Consider the following 23,139-nt stretch of genomic DNA (forward strand, 5'->3'; position numbering starts at 1 on the left):
TTGTCTCTTTCAGCTTCTAATAGTTGCCAGCAATCTTTGGTGTCCTGGGCTTGTGGATGCATCTGTCTCCATCTACTGTCTCCCCCTGTGTGTGTGTCTTCACCTGAATGTTTTTTTTTATAATAAACCACTCAGAAGGGATTAGGTAGGGGACCCACCCTATTCTGGTATGAATTCATTAGCATAACAAAAGAAAACCAAACAGGATCATATTCACAGGTACTAGTGTTATTTCAACATATCTTTTTAGAGGGCACAATTCAATCAATTAACACCATCTGCTAGCAGCTCTTCCACATGGCCCTCTCCTGGGTTTGTTTGTTTGTTTTCCTCTAAACAACAGCATCATAATTGTATGCTGGTCAAGGCCATGAGTTCTAATGAAGTATACACCCATGGAACCTCAGAATGCAAACCTGGGCTCCAAGCAGCTCACAAGCACACACACAACGACAGGAGAGAATAAAATAATTTGCGCAATATCCTAAAATGAGATATAGACTTCATGGAGAAGAGCGAAGTCACTTTAGGTGAGCTCTTTTACCTCCCCTCCACTGCGTAATCTCCTTAATCTTGACTCTGTCTCAGAAGAAAGAAGGGCCCACCACCTTTTCAGGGTTAGCTAAGCCCTATGGTCATACAGTAATCTCATTCACACCCAGCTCCTTCCTTTGTGCATCTTCTACCTCCTTGGCTGTACTGTTGGAAAACTAAACTCATCGCCGTCAAGTTGATTCCAACTCATAGCCACCCTACAGGACAGAGCAGGACTACCCCATAGAGTTTCCAAGGAGCACCTGGTGGATTCGAACTGCTGACCTTTTGGTAAGCAGCCGTAACACTTAACCACTATGCTACCAGGGTTTCCCTACTGTTGGAGAGTAGTAATAATATCTCACACTTATTGGGTACTTACTACTTTCAGGCACTGTTCGTGCTCTTAGGTACAATAACTCATTTAATCCTCACGAAAGCTCACAAGGAGCTCTTTTTTATCTCCGTTTTGTCAATGAAAAGTACACACAGTGGGATCTGGATATTCAGCTATATAAGTACATAAAGATTTAGTGATAGGTACACAGAAAATTAAGCAAAAAAAAAAAAAAAATACAAGAAAAGGAATGTAATCCTTTCCGCTATTCAGTTCAGCTATGGATAATGTTTACATAATCATAACAAACACTAATTACTGATATAACCAAAATTGTGATATAACTATGCTGGGAGGAGAGGAGGAAAGCTAGTGTATTGGGCTAATTGGGTGATTTAAAACCAAAAACCAAACCCAGTGCCGTCGAGTCGATTCCAACTCAGAGCGCGACCTTAACTGGGTGGTTTACACCACAAAAACCCTCATCTTTCAAGGTGGGAGGCCCATAAATGGTGTATGAAGAAGGAGGAGCATAAGGATATTATTTGGAAATATAAGAAGAAAGAGTTCAAATGGTTGTGTGTGTCAGGTCCTTAGGTACAGATAACAGAATCTTCCCGAGCAAGTATGCCTTGTCACAGAGTTGGCCTAGAGCTGCTGCTGCTGCCTCCAGAACCAACTGCGTCTGCTGTGGTCAGGAAGCTCTTGCTGCCAAAACGGACCCAGTAATATACTGCTTCCTTTGTTACCCATGCCAGCAAAAATGGATGCCACAGTCTTTGCTTCTAAATCAAACTCCTTGTTGGTGTATATGATTAGTAGAACCTTAGTCACATTCCTCAGTCCAGCAGCAAGGGAGGCTGGGATTTTTTCTTTCTTTCTTTCTCTTTTTAATTCTACCTTGGTATGGTGGGATTCACAATGTGGGGGGTTATTAAAAATATGAGAGGTTGTTCAAGAGATTTTGGGTAGCCAGTAATGACAGATATTCACTACATAATACCATGTCTATTCCTTCTCTCTCATCCTCTAGGTCCCTGAAAATCAACAAGATTCTCACTATAATAGCTCACAAATAGCTCATGAATATTTTCACTTTTCGCCATCTTCTCTGCAATTTCTCTAGTGTAAGTCACTGCAACAACTTCTCAGCTGGTCTTACTTTCTGCAGTGTTGCCTCTTAGGTTTAAAAAAACAAAAACCAAACCGAGTACCGTCGAGTCAATTCCGACTCATAGCGACCCCATAGGACAGAGTAGAACTGCCCAATAGAGTTTCCAAGGAGCGCCTGGCAGATTGGAACTGCTGACCCTTTGGTTTGCAAACGTAGCACTTAACCACTACGCCGCCAGGGTTTCTCCTCTTAGGTTTAGGGATGGAAAATAGGAGGATAGATAAATTGCTGAGAGGGAAGAGAGAGATGCCTTGAAATTTGTGATAATTCTGTCAAAATTAAACTTTAATTATAGACAGTGCCTAAGGCAGAAATAACTCAAAATTGTTTTCCAAGTGATAATTTAGTATTCTTTTAAACTAAACAAAAGTCCTTCCTGAATCTCAGTTTTGACTTAAAAACTTATTAAAGACTTGTGCATTCAAGGACTTTATCAAAAAAGTGAAAAGACAGCCTACAGATTGGCAGAAAATATTTGGGAACCATATATCTGATAAGGGACCCTGATGGTCCAGTGGTTAAAGTGATTGGCTGCTAACCGAGAGATTGGTGGTGCGAACCCACCAGCCACTCCGCAGGAGAAAGATGTGGCAGTCTGCTTCCATGAAGATACACGGCCTTGGAAACCCTATGGGACAGTTCTAAGCTGTCTTATAGTGTCACTATGACTCAGAATTGACAAGTCGGCAATGAGTTTGGTTTTATACACCGGATAAGGGTCTAGTATCCAAAATTTATAAAATTTTTCCACAGCTTAACAACAAAAAGACCAACAACCCAATCAAAAAATGGGCAGAGGACTCAAACAGACATTTTACTAAACGGGATATTCAAACAGGCAACAAGCACATGAAAAGATGCTCGAAATCATTAGCCATTAAAGCCCATTGCAGTAGATTCCAACTCATAGTGACCCTATAGGACAGGGTAGAACTGCTCCATAGAGTTTTCAAGATTGTAATCTTTACGGAAGCAGATTCTCATATCTTACTCCCAAGGAGCTGGTGGGTTTGAACTGCTGACCTTTTGGTTAGTAGCAGAGCGCTTTAACCACTGCACCACCAGGGCTTCTTTCATTAGCCATTAGGAAGATGCGAATCAAACCCATGAGATGATACCATCCCACCCTCATTAGAATGACAATGTTTTAAAAAAAGGAAAACAATAGGTGTTGGTGAGGTTGTAGAGAAACATAAATCCTCATCCATTGCTTGTAGGAAAGTAAATTGATACAGCCACTGTGGAAAACGATTTGGCAGTTTCTCAAAAAGATGAACGTAGGACTACCATATGACCCAGCAATTCCACTCTTATGTACCCAGAAGACCTGAAAGTAGCGACATGAACAGACACAGGTACACCAATGTTCACTGCAGCACTATTTACAATAGCAAAAAGGTGGAAACACCTGAAATGTCCATCAGTTGACTGATGGATAAACAAAATGTAGTATATACATACAATGGAATATCACTCAATTATAAAGAGGAATGAAGTCCTGATACATGTCACAACATGGAGGGACCTAGAAAACATTATATTAAGTCAAATAAGTCAGTCACAGAAGGACAAACACTGTATGGCCTAACTTACATGAAATAAGCAAATATATAAAAATAGAAACCAAAAATTATTCGTGGTAACCAGGGATAGGAGGGAGGGGGAAAGAAGAAATTTTTGCTTAGGGTACATTGAGTATATGTTAATGGTGATGAGATAATTCGGAGAAAGACAGTGACAATAGTTGCACAAGTAGTAGGATGTACCCAATGTCACTGAATTGTACATGTAGAAATTGTTGAATTGTATGTTTTTGTTATGTATATTTTCATCACACACACACACAAACACACAAAACTTATTAAAGGAGGTAGCATAGGATGGTGCAAACTACCTGGACAGGGAGATTAGGAGTTTTGGTTCTAGCCATGACTTTTTTTTTTTAGTGTTTCAATAGTTATTTTTATTTTGGGGTTTTATTTATTTATTTTATTGTGCTTTAGGTGAAGGTTTAATAGCAAATTAGTTTCCCTTTCAGTAATTTATACACAAATTGTTCTATGCCATTGTTTGCAATTCCCACCACACATCAGCACTCTCCCCGTTGCCAGCCTGAGTTCCCCATTTCTTGCCTTGGTCATGTTGTGCTGACTTCTACCATATTGTGTACTGCCTTTCCCTTCACCAAAATTAACACAAATCAACTATGTATTTAGTGATTTTCCTCCCCCCCATAACCATCAGAGAATGTTTCTGTGTGTAAACCTTTTCTTGACTTTTTATAATTGTGGTCTCATATAGTATTTGTTCTTTTGTGATTGACTTATTTCGGGTGTCATAATGCCCTCCAGATTCATCCATGTTGTGAGATGTTTCATGAATTCATCATTATTCTTATTGCATAGTATTGCATTGTGTGTATGTACCACAGTTTATCCATTCATCCATTGATGAGTATTTGGGTTTTTCTATCTTTTTGCTATTGTGAATAATGATGCAATGAACATAGGTGTGCATATGTCTATTCATGTTTGGCTGTCATTTCTCTAGGATAAATACATAGCAGGGCTGTTGCTGGAACATCTGCTATTTCTATGTCTAGCTTTTTGAGGAAGGCCATACCGTTTTCCATAGTGGTACTTTTTATGCTTCTATCAGCAGTGTGTAAGAGTTTCAATCTTCCTACAACCTCACCAGCATTTTTGTTTTCTGTTTGTTTGTTTTTTTTAAATCAGGGCCATTATTACTGGGGTGAGATGGTTTCTCATTGTAGTTTTGACTTGCATCTCTCTATTGGGAACCCTCATGGTGTAGTGGTTAGAAGCTATGGCTGCTAACCAAAAGGTTGGCAGTTTGAATCCACCAGGTGCTCCTTGGAAACCGTATGGGGCAGTTCCACTCTGTCCTATACGGTCGCTATGAGTCAGAATCAACTCATGGCAGTGGGTTTTTGGTAATGGCTAGTGATCGTGAGCATCTCTTCATGTGTGTTCTTTTGTGAAGAGTCTGTTCTTGTCCTTTGCCTGTTGTTTAACTGGATTATGACTTCTTTACTAATCCTTTTTGTATAAGTAAAGAATATAAAAAGACTCTCTGAGCAGGTTCCATGACTCACTGAGCTTACTTGCTGTAGAAGCACTAGAGCATTTCTATGGAATAATCAGACTTTTAAGATCACTAAAATTGCCTAAGTGTCCAAGTGACTAAATAAATTATGATACACCTAGACACAGAAAAGGTCCCTGGGTGGCACAATTGGCTTCTGCTCAAGCACTAACCTAGAAGTTGGCACCTTGAATCCACCCAGCAGTACCGCAGAAGAAAGGCCAAGAAAGCCCTGTGGAGCAGTTCTACTCTGTAACACATGGGATCCCCAAGTTGGGCTTGACTGGAGGGCAATGGGTTTGGGCCCCTTTTTTTAGAAATACTGTGTTGCCATTAAGAGAATGATGCAACTCTAAATATACTGATATGAAAAAATTTATAGGATATACTAACTGAAGAAAATATGGTACAGCACAGTGTAGATGGTGTGCTACTTTGCGTGTGTGTGAGTACATATGTGCATAGTTAAAGACAATAAAAATCTGTTAAACCAGCTCCTGTTGAGCTGACTCTAACTTACGGAGACCTCATGTATGTCAGAGTAGAACTGTGCTCCATAAGGTTTTCAATGGCTGATTTTAAGAAAGAGATCACCAGGCCTTTCTTACGGGGTGCCTCTGAGTAGACTTGCATCTCCAACCTCAGCTCCAGGTGAGCATGTTAAGTATTTGCACCACCATCCTTGAAGAATATAGTCATATTTATACTAGTAAATTCGCAGGTCATCTATGCAAGGGCACGTAAACAACTGGCGATAGTGATTACCTTCAGAGAAAAGAACAAAATAACTAGAGGCAAGACTCATTATCTTCTTGTTGCATGGGTATTTATTACCAATTCAAAATATAAACATATGATTTTTTAAGAATCTGGATTTAACTCCTTTCTATAAAGGTTGAGAGATAATTAGAGTTAAAGCCAGGATATAGCAGAAGTTTGGGGCTCCTCCATTACGGATACTTATCCATGCCTTCATTTTTACTTTATCTGTAAGTGTTTGTGCCTTTAGATTAAATATTTGCAGATCTATGATTTGCTAGGTGGCGCAGTGGTTAAGAGCTCGGTTGCTAACCAAATTTTGGTGGTTTGAACCCACCAACCACTCTGCGGGAGGATGATGTGGCAGTCTGCACCTGTAAAGATTACAGCCTTGGAATCCCTATGGGACAGCTCTACTCTGGCCTTATGAGTCAGAATCTACTTGACCGCAATGATTTTTTTTTGGATGGTTTGCTAGGTAGGGTTTTTATTATATCACACATCAGCGTGTGTAAAAGTTTCTCCGATTGGAACAGGTTCATTAAATTCTATTAAATACTTAAAATATGTAAGTCATGAAAAGTGGGATGACTTTCCATAGGAAATATTTTTCAGGCGCTGAGGAATCAGCGTGCCTCAGAGCTTTACAACGCTTGCAATATAGCATTTTGCCGTTTCCAGAATGCACTCACATACATTGTCAGTTGATCCTTCACACAGAACTCCCATGTGATTCTTGCTATTCTCAGGTTTGTCCATGAACTAAAATTAGAACTGGGCTGACATTACATTTCGCTTGGTTTCAGTCTGACTGAGGATTTTAATCACTCAGAGCCACACGGACAAGAATTCCCCCTGTAATCCACTCTTAGCTAACAATCACTCACTTTGGGAATGTCAGATTCTACATCTACCGGCAGTGGTAAGTGTTTTTCAAAAAATATTTTCTTTCTATTTTTCACATATAAATTAATTGTTGGTGATGGCTTTACCTGTCTCTATCTGCTGGAATGTAAAGCCAAACTTGGAATTGAATTTAAATGTTTCTTTGGGGTCTTGTAGCTACTCATAAAATTGTCCTCCTCTGGAAGACAGATATCCTGAGAATAAGAAGCCTTTCTTCTGAGCTTGTATTTCTTCTGCTTTCTTTTGACTTTGGGACGCCAACATCAGCAGTCATGTCATTGCCGTGCTTACTTCACTGCCATGCTCTGTGCTCCTCTGCTTCGATAATAATCAAGGTGGGGAACACCTTGCTGGAGGCAGACATACATACATCATTACTGACTTGTTTTCTTCGAAGGGAAATTGGATATCATAAGAAAACTGATGGATGGCCAAAGTTTAACGGCAAATGAGGAAATTAATTAGCAAAAGAATGAAAAGCTATCTCAGCATAGCTATATATTCTAGTAAAATACACATAAAGCCCATTCCCATCGAGTCAATTCTGACTCGTAGCAACCCTATACACATGTGTATAGATATGACTTGGGATTTAAAATATTTTTATTGTTTAATAAACAAATACTTGAAGTTATTACTGCTAAAAAAAATGCCACATTTTGTGGGCTTTATATTTGGACTATGCCTTTCTTCTAGAGTGTCTCCATCAGCCCAAATTCTTTTTCACTTTTAAATTGGATTATTTTTAATGTCAACATGAGAAATGGCAGTCAGAGAAAGAACCATAAAAGTATGTTATGATATTTTCTTATTTAGGGTGGGAATTGTAATTAACATAAGTTTGAATATGTGTTTAAAAAATTAAAAATAAATATTACAACAATAAAATAGGATGATATACACATAAATTCATTTTAAATGGTCTAAAAGGTTACATAAGCAGTTAATATAATAAATTGTAAGGAATTTAGGGAAGGGAATGATAATTCGCTGGGATCAAATACAGTTTTTGCTTTTTCTGCATTATGTGAATTTGTTTTTCAATAAGAATTTTTTTAAGAAATGAATTTTTTAAGAAAGAATATATACTGTAAGGAGAGAAAGAAAAGAATATTTGATAAATTCAGCAAAACGCAAGAAATAAAAAACACAACAAAATAAAGCAACCAATAAAATGTTATGATAAATAGAAAATATCTATATGTACACCAATAATCATAATAAACATAAATGAATTAAATTCTCCTTTTATAATAAGGGTTACGTAAAAACAATTATAACATACTCAGCTATATCCTAGATGAGAGACACTTCTAAAACAAAAAGATGCAGTAAGGTTGAAAATAAAGGGATGGAAAAAATATTCTAGTAAACAGTCACTGAAAAAAAAGTACTTGGGGTAATATTAATATCAGGTGAAATGCAGTTGAAAGTAAAAAACATTAAGTAGGATAAAGAGATTTCATATTGAAATACTAAGATAACCGAAGAATCTTGAACCTTTACATATTTAACTACATGATTCGGAACTGTATAAAGCTAAAACTAAGAGAAATGTAAGGAAGGGTTAACAGATCTATAATCGATGGATGGCACTAGCCCTACCTACTTCAGAAGACAGCAGATCAAATAATGTAAATATATGAAGAATTTAAATAGCCAATTAACAAAATCGATCTAATTCATAATTATGTAATTTTACACTCAAATAGAAAATACATATTCTTTTGAAATACATATAAAATTTTTACAAAAGTGACTGCATATCTTTGCCAACTAAAATTCAGTAAAATTAGAAATTAATAGCAAATGGACAAAATACTGACACATAAAACAAGATTTTGAAGTATTCTATCATTGTACCATGTACAAAAAATAAACAAAAATTGGGCTTAGACGTAAATGTAAACCCTAAAACTATAAAATTTTTGGAAAAAACTAAAGAAAATCTTTGTAACCTGGGGTTAGGCAAGGAATTCTTAGATGCCAAAGCATTAACCCATAAAAGGAAAATTTGTAAATTGGATTTTTTTAAATTAATACTTTATTTTGTTGTTGCTGAGAATATACACAGCAAAACATACACCAATTCAACAATTTCAACATGTACAAGTCACTTGAGATTGAAAACATTCTTCAAGTTGTATAACCATTCTTAACCTCCTTTTCTGAGTTGTTTCTCCTGCATTAACATAAACCCACTGCCCCCTTAGGTTCCCATGTAATCTTTCAAGTTGCTGTTGTCAGTTTGATCCCATATAGATAGATTTTAAAAGAGCACAAAAGGTCAGTGATTCAAACCCACCAGTCACTCTGTGGGAGAAAAGACCTGGGGATCTGCTCCTGTAAAGATTACAGCCTAGGAAACGCTATGGGACAGTTCTACTCTGTCCTATAGAGTTGCTATGAGTCGGAATCTACTCAGACACACACACACATAGTGTGTGTGTATTCAGTGCAAAAATGTATATTCAATGTGAAACAAATATATCTATGTTGTAGTTATTGTTAGGTAGTGTCGAGTTAGTTTTGACTCATAACAATCCCATGTACAACAAAACAAAACACTGCCCAGGCCTGCACTATCCTCACAATCATTGTTATGTTTGAGCCCATTGCTGCAGGCACTATGTCAATCCATCTCGTTGAAGGTCTTACTGTTTTTGCTGACCCTCTACTTTACCAAGCATGATGTCCTTCTTCAGGGACTGGTCCCTCTGGATAACATGTCCAAAGTGTGTGACATGAAATTTTGCCATCCTCACTTCCAAGGAGCAATCTGATTGTACTTCTTCCAAGACAGATTTGTTCTGGCAGTCCACGAGATATTTAATATTCTTCGCCAACATGATAATTCAAAGGCATCAATTCTTCTTCAGTCTCCTTATTCACTGTCCAGTTTTTACGTGCATATGAGATGATTGAAAATATTGTGGCTTGGGTCAAGTGCACCTTAGCCCTCAAAGCAACATCTTTGCTTTTTAACATTTTATAGAGGCCTTTCTACAAACAGATTCGCCCAATGCAATACGTCGTTTGACTTCCTGACTGCTGCTTCCTTGGCGTTGTTTGTAGATCCAAGTAAAATGAAATCCTTGAAACTTCAATCTTTTCTCCATTTATTATGATGTTGCTTGTTGGTACAGTTGTGAGGATTTTTGTTTTCTTTACGTTGACGTGTAATCCATATTGAAGGCTGTAATGTAGTCTTTGATCTTCATCAATAAGTGGTTTAAGTCCTCTTCGCTTTCAACAAGCAAGGTGGTGTCATCTGCATATTGCAGGTTGTTAATGAGTCTTCAACCAATCCCGACGCTGCATTCTTCTTCATATAGTCCGGTTTATCAGATTATTTGCTCAGCATACAGATTGAATATGGTGAAAGGATGTAATCCTGACGCATACCTTTCTTGATTTTAAACCGTAAAGTAGCCCCTTGCTTTGTTTGAACGACTGCCTCTTGATCTATGTATACAAGTTCTGCCTGAGCACAGTTCCGTGTTCTCTTCTGAATCTGGCTTGAATTTCTGGCAGTTCCTTGTTGATGTACTGCTGCAATTGCTTTTGAATTATCTTCAGCAAAATTTTACTTTTGTGTGATGTGAATGACATTGGCCAATAATTTCTGCATTCTGCTGGATCACTTTTCTCTGGAATGGGCACAAATATAGATCTCTTTCAGTTGGTTGGCCAGGTAGCTATCTTCCAAATTTCTTGGCATAGATGAGTAAGCACCTCCAGCGCTACATCCGTTTGTTGAAACACTTTGATTGGTATTCTTTCCATTACTGGGGGCTTGTTTTTTGCCAATGCCTTCAGTGCAGCTTGGATTTCTTCCTTCAATACTATCAATTCTTGATCATATTCTGCCTCCTGAAATGGCTGAACGTCGACTAATTCTTTTTGGTACAGTGTCTCTGTGTATTCCTTCCATCTGCTTTTGTTGCTTCCTGCGTCCTTTAATATTTTCCCCGTAGAATCCTTCAAAATTGCAACTTGAGGCTTGAATTTTTTCTTCAGTTCTTTTGGCATGAGAAATGCCAAGCCTGTTCTTCTCTTCAGGTTTTCTAACTCCAAGTCTTTGCATATTTCATTATAATACTTGACTTTGTTTTCTTGAGCTGCCTTTTAAAATCTTCCATTCACGTCTTTTACTTCATTTCTTCCAGTTGCTTTAGCTATTCTACATTCAAGAGCAAGTTTCACAAACTCTTCTGACATCCACTTTAGTCTTTTCTTTCTTTCCTGTGTTTTTAATGACCTTTCCTTTCTTCATTGTGAAGGTTAAGGTTGTATGTCAACTTGGCTGGGCTATGATTCTCAGTGGTTTGGCAGTCGTGATCACCTCCATGATTGGATCTGCTGTGAGCAGCCAATCAGTTGAAAGGGAGTTTCCTTGGGTGTGTGGCCTACATCAACTATAAGTGAATATTCTGGTGCTGGATCCTGCAGCTGACTCCTGTTCATCTGACTTCTGGTTCTTGGGACTTGAACTAGCAGCTTACCTGTGGTCTTGACTGCCGATCTTAGGATTCATTGATCTTCACAACCTGTGAGCAAGAGCTCTGCTCTTTGATCTGCCGATCTTGGGTTCTCCAGCCCCTTTGGCTACGTGAATCAGGAGAAGCCTCTATTCTGCTGCACGAACTAGGGATGCTCCAGCCTCTACAACTGCATGACCCAATTCCTTGATTTCAATCTCTCTCTATATATATTTACACGGTTTTACTGGTTTTTTAGAGAACCCAGCCTAAGACATTCATGTATGATGTCCTTGATGTCACCCCACTGCTCATCTGGTCTTTGGTCATTAGTGTCCAATGAATCAAATCTATTCTTCAGATGGTCTCTACATTCAGGTGGGATATATTCAAGGTTGTATTTTGGCTTTCATGGACTTTAATTTTCTTCAGCTTCAACTTGAACTTGCATATGAGCAATTGATGGTCTGTTTTGTAGTTGGGCTTGGTCTCATTCCAAATGATGATATTGAGCTTCTCCATCATCTCTTTCCATAGATGTAGTAGATTTGATTCCTGTGTTTCCATCTGGTGAGGTCCAACCTTTATGTTGTTGAAAAAAGGTATTTGCTATGAAGAAGTTATTGGTCTTGCAAAATTCTATCATGCGATCTTGGGTTGTTTCTATTACCAAGGCCATATTTTCCAACTACTGATCCTTCTTCGTTTTCAACTTTTGCATTCCAATCACCAGTAATTATCAATGCATCTTGATTGCATGTCTGATACATGGCACTGTATCAGAAAATATTCAGCTGCTATTCATAAGATTTTCACTGGCTGGTTTTTTTTAGAAGTAGATCATAAATGAACTGGTATTCTCTGCTTTTCTTCATCACCAGCAGGATGGGGGTGTTGAACTGTGACTGACAAGGTCTGAGCAGTCCATGTTTCAGATTTGTCCCAGTGCCCATTGGGATTCCACCCAAATGGGGTATTGCTTAAGTTGGGGGGAACTATGCACGGTAGGAGTTTGACTACCACCGGGAGAACATTTTTGGTGCATCCTGGCACCTTGTTGACCCATATCCACAGGACTACTGCGTCTTGATGTCTGGCCCTACCAACCCTGGGTAGTGTCCTTCTGCACTATAATTGGTGGGCAACTCAGCAGTAAGGGCCGTCTGCAGCCGCCACCCATTCTGTGGTGGTACCTGTATCTGCATGGTCCCTTAATTAAAATAAATTTGAGCTTGCAGTTTACACAACATGTCTCTTACCAGCAAGGGAATGGGACAGTCGGGCATGTAGAGAAAAGTATGTATTAATGACTTCTCTTGTATGGGGCAGGTTTGAGGGTGGAGGAAGGGAGGATTTTCCCTTTTACCTGAGACTCCCACAACTGACACAGTTTGTTTTGTTGAGGCTGTCTTTTTATGGGTTAGGACAGAGTGGGTTCCTCCGGTATCCACTAGAAACCACACAGTTTCCCCTCCCACCTGTATTATAAGCAGGTGCTCATTTGGGGGACTCGCCTCTGGTCCTCCTCATTCTGAGTCTTCCTCCATCAGCATCATGGTGCACTGGGCAGCCCCAGGTTTTTCTTACCTCTGGGTAGGAATTTAGGGCACTCTCTCTTTGAATGTCCTCTCTTTTTTCACCAAGTGCATTGGTCTCAGCTTAAGGAATTCAGAGCCTCTCACCTACTTCTCCCCTCAGGGACCCTCCTCTTCTTGGGTCACTGGGAGATGGGCCATTTCCCTGCAAGATGGTGGCCAGAAATGTGGCCTGTGTCTTCTGATTGGTGATTTTTCTCTTTTCCTGTTCCCAGTCCCAATTGGAATATACCTGGTAGGCAAGCTCAACAAACCATGAGATCCCTAACTCCACACTTCCCTCAAGTTTTTGGAGTTTTCTCTGTAAATCCAGGGCACGCTACCCGATAAAAACCATATTCACCATGTTTGTGTTTTTGGGACTCTCAGGGTCCATGTCTGTCTAAAAGCCTCATAAATTCTTTCCAGGAACTTAGAGGGATCTTCAGTTGGTTCTTGTTTGATCCCATATATTTGGCTAAGGTTTTTTGTTTAGGCAAACCTTTCTTCAACCATTCTAAAAGGCACTCCCTATTATAAGCAAGGTGGCTCTGTCCCTCAGCTGTATTCTGATCCCAGCTGGGGTCCCCCACTGGGAAAGTCTCTGCCCATGGCTGATTTACTGCCTGCACTCAGTGGTATCTGTCAGCCTCGGCCTTAGCCTTTTCGAGGACTATGTGCCTTTGTCCTGGGGTCAGGAGCACATCTACTAGCACCTGACAATCTGCTCAATTAAGGTTATGAGCCCGAAGATGGAAGCAAAAAGATCCTGCATTCTTTTAGGGTCTTCTTGATACCCAAGGCAATGGTTTTCCCAGTTATGAAGGTCACTTGTAGAGAAAGGTTGGTGTACCCAGAATATGCCAGCATCTTCTGCCTGGACTTGTTGAAGCGGGTGCATGACCCTGGGCTTGGCTATGGCTTTCCCGAGAGTTGGTCAACCTTGTGTTACTTTTATTCTATATGGTCACCAAGTTGGGGCACCCAAATGCCAAACCACCCCATGTATGTGGAGGCAAGCCCAACATCAGGGTGGAAGGGCTTGGGGGGGTGGATACAAAGGTTGAGGGGGATTAACAGTGGGGGCTGTCACTGGAGCTATGGCCCTGTTAGGTAGAGGCAAGGCATAGGGAGGGGTGGTGTGGTCACTGGAGTGGTGGGAAGCCAAGGCAAGGGCAGGCAACCAGTGCACTGGGAATGCAGAGACAGAAAATCTTCCTTGGGGTGAGGAGGGAGGACTGGTGGTCGTGATCTGTCAGCCCCCTTCTGGACTAGAATTTTATATTTCTTCTGTAATCCCTCTTCATGATAGTCATGAAAGCTTCAATATAATACTTCTTATCCCACTTTCCTTCTCAAGTACAGAAAAGGTCCAACAGAAGGATGGTAATAAAACATAGGAACCAATTCTCTAGCCATTCCTTTCCATCTGCTAATTTATATTTTGGCCAGGCAGTGTTGCAAAGGAAAATCATTTTCTTCTTTTTCATGGGGCTTGGCCCAAAGTATTTCCAGTTTGCAAGAATGCATCCTGAGGGGCTGCAATTGGGAATTCCTTGAACGTTCCCCATTCTCTGGACACATGAACATCTTACACACTCACACAACCTAATTCATTGTACCACCCAAATAACAGAAGCTTAGATGGTGGGGCCAAGATGGCAGAATAGCCAGATGCTTCCAGTGATCCCGCTCACAACAAAGACCCCAAAAAACAAGTGAAACAATTATATTTATGACAAGCTAGGGGCCCTGAACATCAAAGGCAAAGTTAAAAAACAGACTGAGTGGCAGAGGGAGGGAGAGACGGTTCGGAAGCAGAGAGGAGTCCCTGGACCTGAATCGCTGGTATCCCTCAGGCACCATTCCCAGGAGCAACTGCGGAGGGCTGGTAGTAGCGTTCAGCCACAGTTTCCTCAGGGAGAAGCAGCCAGCCACACAGCCTACTCACACCTACAGAACCAGAGAAGAACGGTGCTCTCAGCAAAAGCTAAATACTTGAGTATATTTTACCATGCCCCTCTGCCCCCAAGCTGACTTCAGGGGCTGTCGATTTCCCTGTCCCTGAGATAGGCCCTGCTGAGCACTCTGAGCCATTCATTCAGCCTTGGAGAAGGAATAAATTCACAACTGAGGGGAAAGATAATTTGCCATCTCCACTAACCTAGGGCGCTCAGGACAGAAGTGGCTGCTGTCCAGGAATAAATGGTCCATGGACTTTGAATACCTTTTCCCCCTGCATGGACCCGTGTGGGCCTATTTCAGGAGAATAGGCCCTTGTTGGCAGACTGCAACTGCTTCAGCTGTGTGGTGGAGAGGTGGGTGTTTTATGTTTGACACAATTTTGCCTACTAAACAGGGTGTCCTCACCTACCCACATCATGGGCTGAAGAACTGGTGGCTCCACTCAGGTTACCCAGCCACCCACAACAGGGGTCCAAGGATAACTGGTACGTTCCAGATCTTACAACCGAAAGTTTTGGGTGCCCATGGTCCATCTGCAGAACCCACCCAACTGTACAATCTAGGGAACAGGGATGTGCTTTCCTCACACTCAAGGGATGGTTGTCAGCCCCTGCCTTGTTCAGAGCATGACCCCCTGCTACAACCAGATACCAGTACTTACACCAATCATCCCTGCCCCTCTAAGACTGTAGGACAGACCCTGTACCATACACTTGATGACCAGCTACCTGGACATCTGAGCTGAATCCATACAAGAAAAGTGAATGGACTCCTAGGCTGATACACCTGATAACAGCTCTAGCCATCTGGTGACAGGATGTCAGAGTTCCAAAGGTGAAAATAATCAAGCTAGCTCACTCAAGCAACCCATTTTGGCATATCAAAACAAAACAAGGTAAGAAGCTAGGATGCAGTAAGGAAATGTAAAATAAACTAATACAATAACTTATAGATGGCTCAGAGACAACAGTCAGTATCAAATCACATAATGAAGCCGACCATGCTCACTTCAACAAGCTCTCAAAACATAGAATCAAGGGATCTTCGGGACGAAGGTGCCTTTCTGGAATCACTGGAAGCAGAATACAAAAGATTAATGTACAGAACTCTTCAAGACATCAGGAACAAGATTAGGAAGGAGATCAGTCAATACACAGAACAAGACAAGGAACACGCAGATAAACCAGCTGAAGAAATTATAAAGGTTATTCAAGAACATAATGAAAAATTTAATAAGCCGCAAGAATTCATAGAGAGACAACAATCAGAAATTCAGAAGATTAAAACAAAATTACAGAATTAGACAACTCAGTAGAAAGTCAGAGGAGCAGAATTGAGCAAGTGGAAGGCAGAATTGATGAGATTGAAGATAAAGCACTTGGCACAAATATATTTGAAGAAAAATCAGATAAAAGATTTAAAGAAAATGAAGAAACTTTAAGAATCATGTGGGACTCTATCAAGAGAAATAACCTACAAGTGATTGGAGTACCAGAACAGGGAGGGATAACAGAAAATACAGAGAGAATTTTTGAAGATTTGTTGGCAGAAAACTTCCCTGATATCATGAAAGATGAGAAGATATCTATCCAAGATGCTCATCAAACTTGACATAAGGTAGATCTTAAAAGAAAGTCACCAAAATGTATTATAATCAAACGTGCCAAAACCAAAGACAGAGAATTTTAAGAGAGGCTAGGAATAAAGAAAAAGTCACCTACGAAGGAGAGTCAATAAGAATAAGCTTGGACTACTCAGCAGAAACCATGCAGGCAAGAAGGCAATGGGATGACTTACATAAAGCACTGAAGGAATATAACAAGGGGTATATAACTTTTTGTATGAGAGACTGACTTGATTTGTATACTTCCACTTAAAGCACAATTAAAAAAAAAAAAAACCAATGCCTAAGCCCCAACCCAGAGACTAACTGAATTGGTCTGGCATGTGGCTTGAGCCTTGAGAGTCTTAAAATTTCCCCAGTGAGTGCAATGTGCAGCCGTGTTGAGAACTCAGTGGTCCCCGAACCAGCAGTATCAGCTAGGAACTTGTTAGAAATGCAGGTTCTCGGGCCCTACCCAGACCAGCTGAATGAGGCTCTGGGGGCTTGGGGTCCGCATTCTGATGATGCTGATGCAGGCTCAGGCTCTTGGGAAGGTAGGAGAGAAGGGGACTACGTTGCCAGGTGCTTGGTTGTCATCAGTGTCTTTGAGCCTCAGCAGTGAGGTGGGGAGCCCCCCTTGCAATAAACAATTTCACTTTTGGTTCTGGTTCCTGAGAACCAAACCACAGCTGAGGCCAATGAGTAAGGGGCTGACTAGACAAAGAGGGACCACCTGGGGGCCTCATGCTGCTTAAGCCTTAGGAGGCCTGCTGTAATCTCTCATGGCCACGTGGGCAGGCCAATACAGGCCTCGAAAATGGAAGCTCAGTGGTGCTTCCATGGTGGTGAGGGCAAACATCTGCACTCAGGAGGGTAAGCACATTCCCTGGGTGCACAGAAGCTTTGCACGGAGACCCCTACCAGGCCTCACCCCATCTGTTTTTTCTTCTAGATTAAAGAAAGATAACCCTTTCCGGGGGGGTGTGGCGGGGAACAACAGAAACTTAGAGTCTTTTATACCTTCAACAGTCACTTTTTGAGACTCTTCTAAGGCCCTACCTAGGAATTAACCCGTTATTTACCAAATAAGCTCAGATACCTAATGCTCTCAACGGTCAATTCCTCTCACTTCTTGGGAATTCTAAGGCTTTACCTCAGGACTTACCGAATAACCCGGGCATATTTCGTGTCTCCCGCGGAATCACCATAAGGTCCAAGGAAGATAGGCTCTCAGGGCTGCTCCAAGGTCTCCAGAAGAAATCTCCTGGTGGCGTCAGACACCAGGGCTCGCCTGTTGTCTGATCCATCTCCCGAACTGAGTGGAAGGCTCCTAGCTGGCTTGCCAGAAATGTTACTGCATGGAAACCCCGGGTTTGCTTGGCATAACTCATATCGGCTAATAAATGACAGACCAAGGTGGGAGAGAGGAAAGGTGCCTTTATTTCATTGTATAAGGAAAGGAAACAGTTGGGGCTGCCGCCACCTAGACTTCTCCACAAGGGCAAGGGGAAAAGTTATTTTTAAGGGTTTACAAGTAAGGAGTTCACACAAGTTATGTCAGCAACATTCTTAATCATACTACACATGCACCAGGATTTTTACAGGGCAGGCCAAAGAAAGGAGCTGGAATTCTAATGCAAAATTGTGAGGCAGGCCAAGCAAGCTGCAGTGGAAATTTCTGCAGCCTGGGTACCTCTGTATTAGAAGCATCAAAAGCAGATGGAAAGAATACACAGTCACTGAACCAAAAAGAACTGGTGGATGTTCAACGATTTCAGGAGGTAGCATATGATCAAGAACCAATGGTATTGAAGGAAGAAGTCCAAGCTGCACTGAAGGCACTGGCAAAAAACAAGGCTCCAGGAATTGACGGATTACCAACTGAGATGTTTCAACAAATGGATGCAAAGCTGGAAGTGCTCACTCATCTACGCCAAGAAATTTGGAAGACAGCTACCTAGCCAACCAACTGGAAGAGATCCATGTTTGTGCTCATTCCAAAAAAGAAGGTGATCAAATAGAATACAGAAATTATTGAACGATATCATTAATATCACACTCAAGTAAAACTTTGCTAAAGATAATTCAAAAACATTTGCAGCAATATATCAACAGGGAACTGCCAGAAATTCAAGCTGAATTCCGAAGAGAATGTAGAATGAGGGATATCATTGCTGATATCAGATGGATCTTGGCTGAAAGCAGAGGACACCAGAAAGATGTTTACCTGTGTTTTATTCACTATGCAAAGGCATTAGATGTGTGAATCATAACAAATTATAGATAACATTGTAAAGAATGAGAATTCCAGAACACTTAATTGTGTTCAGGCACAACCTGTATACATAGGCCAAGAGGCAGTTGTTTAAACAGAACGAGTGGATACTGTGTGGTTTAAAAACTGGAAACCCCTTCACCATACTTATTCAATCTCTACAGTGAGCAAATAGTCTGAGAAGCTGGAATATATGAAGAACACAGCATCCGGATTGAAGGAAGACTCATTAGCAACCTGCAATATGGAGATGACATGACCTTGCTCGCTGAAAGTGAAGAGGACTTGATGTACTTACTGATGGGGATCAATGACTACAGCTTTCAGTATGGATTACAACTCAACATAAAGAAAACACAATCCTCACAACTGGACCAATAAGCAACATCATGATAAATAGAGAAAATATTGAAGTTGTCAAAAGTTTTATTTTACTTGGATCCACAATGAACTCCCATGGAAGCAGCAGTCAAGAAATTGAAAGATGCGTTGTATTGGGCAAATCTGCAAAAGACCTCTTTAAAGTGTTAAAAAGCAAAGATATCATTTTGAGGACTAAGGTGCGCCTGACCCAAGGCATGGTATTTCTCTTGCTTCATATGCGTACAAAAGCTAGACAATGAATAATGAAGACAGAAGAAGAATTGATGCCTCTGAATCATGGTGTTGGTGAAGAATATTGAATAGACCAAGGACTGTCAATAGAATGAAGAAATCTGTCTTGGATGAAGTACAGTCAGAATGTTCCTTAGAAGCAAGGATGGTAAGACTTCATTTCACATACTTTGGACGTGTTATAAAGATGGAACTGTCTCTGAAGAAGGTCATCTTCTTTGGTAAAGTAGAGGGCCAAGGAAAAAGAGGAAGACCATCAATGAGATGAACTGACATAATAGCTGCAACAAAGGACTTAAACATGGCAACGATTTTAAGGATGGCACAGGACCAGGCAATGTTTCTTTCAGTTGTATGTAGGGTTGCTATGAGTTGGAACTCACTCAATGGTGTATCTAACAACATGTTTAAAACTATAAATTTTCATCTAAATATTACATTAGTGTATAACATATGGAAACCCTGGTGGCATAGTGGTTAAGTGCTACGGCTGCTAACCGAAGGGTCGACAGTTCAAATCTGCCAGGCGCTCCTTGGAAACTCTATGGGGCAGTTCTACTCTGTCCTATAGGGTCCCTACGAGTCGGCATCGACTAAACGGCACTGGGTTTGGTTTTTTTGGTTTTGTATATACCATATACTTTGATTTGTAGATTTTTGCTATTATTTGGTTAAAAAAGTTTTATTTTCATTATGATAGCTTCTTCCATCATAGGTAATTTAGAAGTGCAATTTTTAATTGAAAATATATGAGTTTTCTCTCAGAATTTTTTTGTTGTTATTTCCAGCAATTTTGTATTGTGGTCAGAAAAAATACTCTGTGCTACTTCAGTCATTTGAAATTTGTTGAGACTTGCTTGCACCATGGCCCAGTACATGAATTTGTTTTTTGAGAGGGCAAGTTTTACATGCGTATTTGAAGACAATATGCATTCTGCTGTTGTGGAATGTAATGTTTTATATATACGTATTAGGTCAGAATTATTCATTATGTGGTTCAAATCTTCATCATGTTTCCTAAGTTTGAAACTGTTTGTTGAATTAATTACTGAAAAAATTGGTTAAAATCTCCCACTTCATTTCTGGATTTCTCAATTTCTCCCTTTAGTTCTATTGATTTTGCTTTATATATTTTGAAGCCATGTTATTAGGAGTATAATTTAAGGTTGTTTTATCTTTCTTGTGAATTAAGCCTTTTAATATGATATGATCTATACCTGTAATGCTGTTTTGCCTTAGTGTCTATTTTTTGTCAGCTGTTAACACATTTTTATCAGCTTTCTTTGGTTAGTTTACATGGTTTATATGGTATATATTTTTCTATTTTTAAAAATATTTAAAAAATTGAGATATAATTCACCCTTTTAAACTGTACAATTCAGTTGTCTTTAGTATATTCATGATATGTGGAACCATCACCAGTATCTAATTCCACAACAGTTTCATGATCCAATAAGGAAACTCCATCCCTATCAGCAGTCACTTCCCATTCCCTCCTCCCTCAGTTGCTTAGAAACCACTCACCTACTTTGTCTCTATGGATTTGCCTATTCTGGACATTTAATATAAATGGAATCAAATAATATGTGACCTTTTGTATCTGACTTTTTTCACTATAGGGTTGCTATGAGTTGGAATCAACTTAATGGTAATGGATTTGTTTTGTTTTTTTGGTTTATTTCACTTACTATGTGTCAGTGGAAACCCTGGTAGCATAGTGGTTAAGAGCTATGGCTACTAACCAAAAGGTCTGCAGTTTGACTCCATCAGGCACTCCTTGGAAACCTCATGAGGCAGTTCTACTCTGTCCTATAGTGTCCCTATGAGAATCGACTCGACAGCAACAGGTTTGGTTTTTTTTGGTTTATGTATCAGTACTTCATGTGTTTTTATGGCCAAGTATGTTACATTGTATGGATTTACCCCATTTATTTATCCATTCATCAGTTCATTTTCTGGCTATTATAAATAATGATCCTATGAAAATTCATGTACAAGTTTTTGTGTGAAAATATGTGTCTTAGGCTGGGTTCGCTAGAGAAGCATGACCAGTGAAGTGTGTGTGTGTATGTATACATATGCATATATATAGAGAGAGATTCATATTAAGGAAATGGCTCACACAGTTGTAGAGGCTACAAAGTCCCAAGTCAACGGGTCAGGTGTCAGGAACCCAAGATTGGCAGGTCAGACAGCAGACTGCTGGCTCAAGTTCCAAGAACTGAAGGTGAGGTGATAATGAGTCTGATGCAGGATCCACAGCAAGCAAAAGCCAGCGAGTTTTGCTGGAAAGTTCATATATATTGGATGCAGGCCATACCCCCAGGAAACTCCTTTTCAACTGATTGGCTGCTGATAGAGGTGAGCTCATCATGGAAGTAATTATATCATTAAACAACTGCCAAACTGCATCATAACTGTCAAACCACTGAGATCATGGCCCAGCCAAGTTGACACACAACCTTACCATCACAATATATCTACAATTCTCTTGAGTATATACCTAGGAGTGGATCTTTGGCTATTTTTGTACATTCCACTTTTCTCTATCTTTGTTTTAGGCGTGCCTCTTGTAAACAGCACATGGGATTTGACTTTTTATTTAATTCATCAATATTTGTATATTTCCCTGAAGCATTTAGTAATCAGGAAAGTGAAAATTATTACTACAATGAAATATCATTTTATACAGTAGCATGTTGGTGAGGATGTACTTCAGTGGGGACCCTTATACAGTGATGGTAAGAATATAAATTGGCACATTAATTTTGAAAATGATTTGGCACTATCTCATAAAAGTGAACATTCACATACACCATCATCCAGAAATTCCAGATTTAGATATTGTTATGGATTGAATGTGTTCCCCCCAAATTTACATTGAAGTTCTAACCCTATACCTATGAACATGACCATGTTTAGAAATAGAGTCACTGAAAATCATTTATGTTAACATGAGTTCACACTGGAGTACCGTGGGTCCTAATCCAATCTAAGTGGTGTCCTATAAAGAGGAGAAGAAACACAGAGAAGGACAGAGGGAAGATGGCCATGTCCCAGACAGAATTATGAAGCAGGTACATGCCAAGGAATGCCCAGGGCTACCAGAAATTGAAAGAGACAAGAATCTTCCCCTGGAGACTTCAGAGAGAATATGGCTCTGCCGATACCCTGAATTTGGACCACTAGCATCCAGAACTGTGAGGCAATAAGTGTCTATTCTCATAAGCTACCTAATTTGCGGTATTTTGTTACAGCAGCCCTAGGAAACTAATACAGATATATACCCAGTAGAACCCATTTTACCTGAGTACCAAGAGGTAAGAGCAAGGATTTATAAAACAATATTGCTCCTAATAACAAAAATCTGAGGCTCAAATAGCCACACTCCATAGTATGGAGAAGTAAATATTGGCAGTCATACGTTTTGGAGACAATGGTGTGTCAGTATATAAATTACTTCCTTCTTTACGGAGCTATATAATTTCCCATGGTATGGATGTACTATAAGTTACCAAGGGAAAGTTAGGTTGTTTGCAATCTTTTACTCTTACAAAAAAATGCTGCAATGAATAACTTTGTAGTAAGTTATTTTACATATGAAAACATTTGCAATGTAAATTCCTAGAAGTGTGAACGTGCATTTGTGATTTTGATAGATGTTCTCTCTGTAGAGAACAATGTATCCTGCTGCCATTAGTATATGAGAGTATGTGTTCTCCTATGCTGCCGAAAGTTTCACATCTTCCTTTCCAAACTTTATACCTTGCATTTGCCTTCCTTGCATGATAGTACTCCAGTATAATGGTGA

The 23,139-nt window shown here is 40.0% G+C and overlaps 1 protein-coding gene across 1 annotated transcript in view; it reads left to right on the forward strand.

The window, feature by feature from the left end:
- The first annotated feature begins 6,280 nt into the window (after nt 1-6,280).
- The window catches only part of LRRC39 (leucine rich repeat containing 39), a 33,869-nt gene continuing 17,010 nt past the window's right edge, over nt 6,281-23,139 (forward strand). The window contains exon 1 of the mRNA XM_023547414.2: nt 6,281-6,831. The gene's annotated coding sequence lies outside the window, so the exon portion shown is untranslated. The remainder of the gene's footprint in view (nt 6,832-23,139) is intronic.

This window comes from Loxodonta africana, chromosome 3 (assembly GCF_030014295.1).
Source record: "Loxodonta africana isolate mLoxAfr1 chromosome 3, mLoxAfr1.hap2, whole genome shotgun sequence".
Classification (NCBI taxonomy): Eukaryota; Metazoa; Chordata; class Mammalia; order Proboscidea; family Elephantidae; genus Loxodonta; species Loxodonta africana.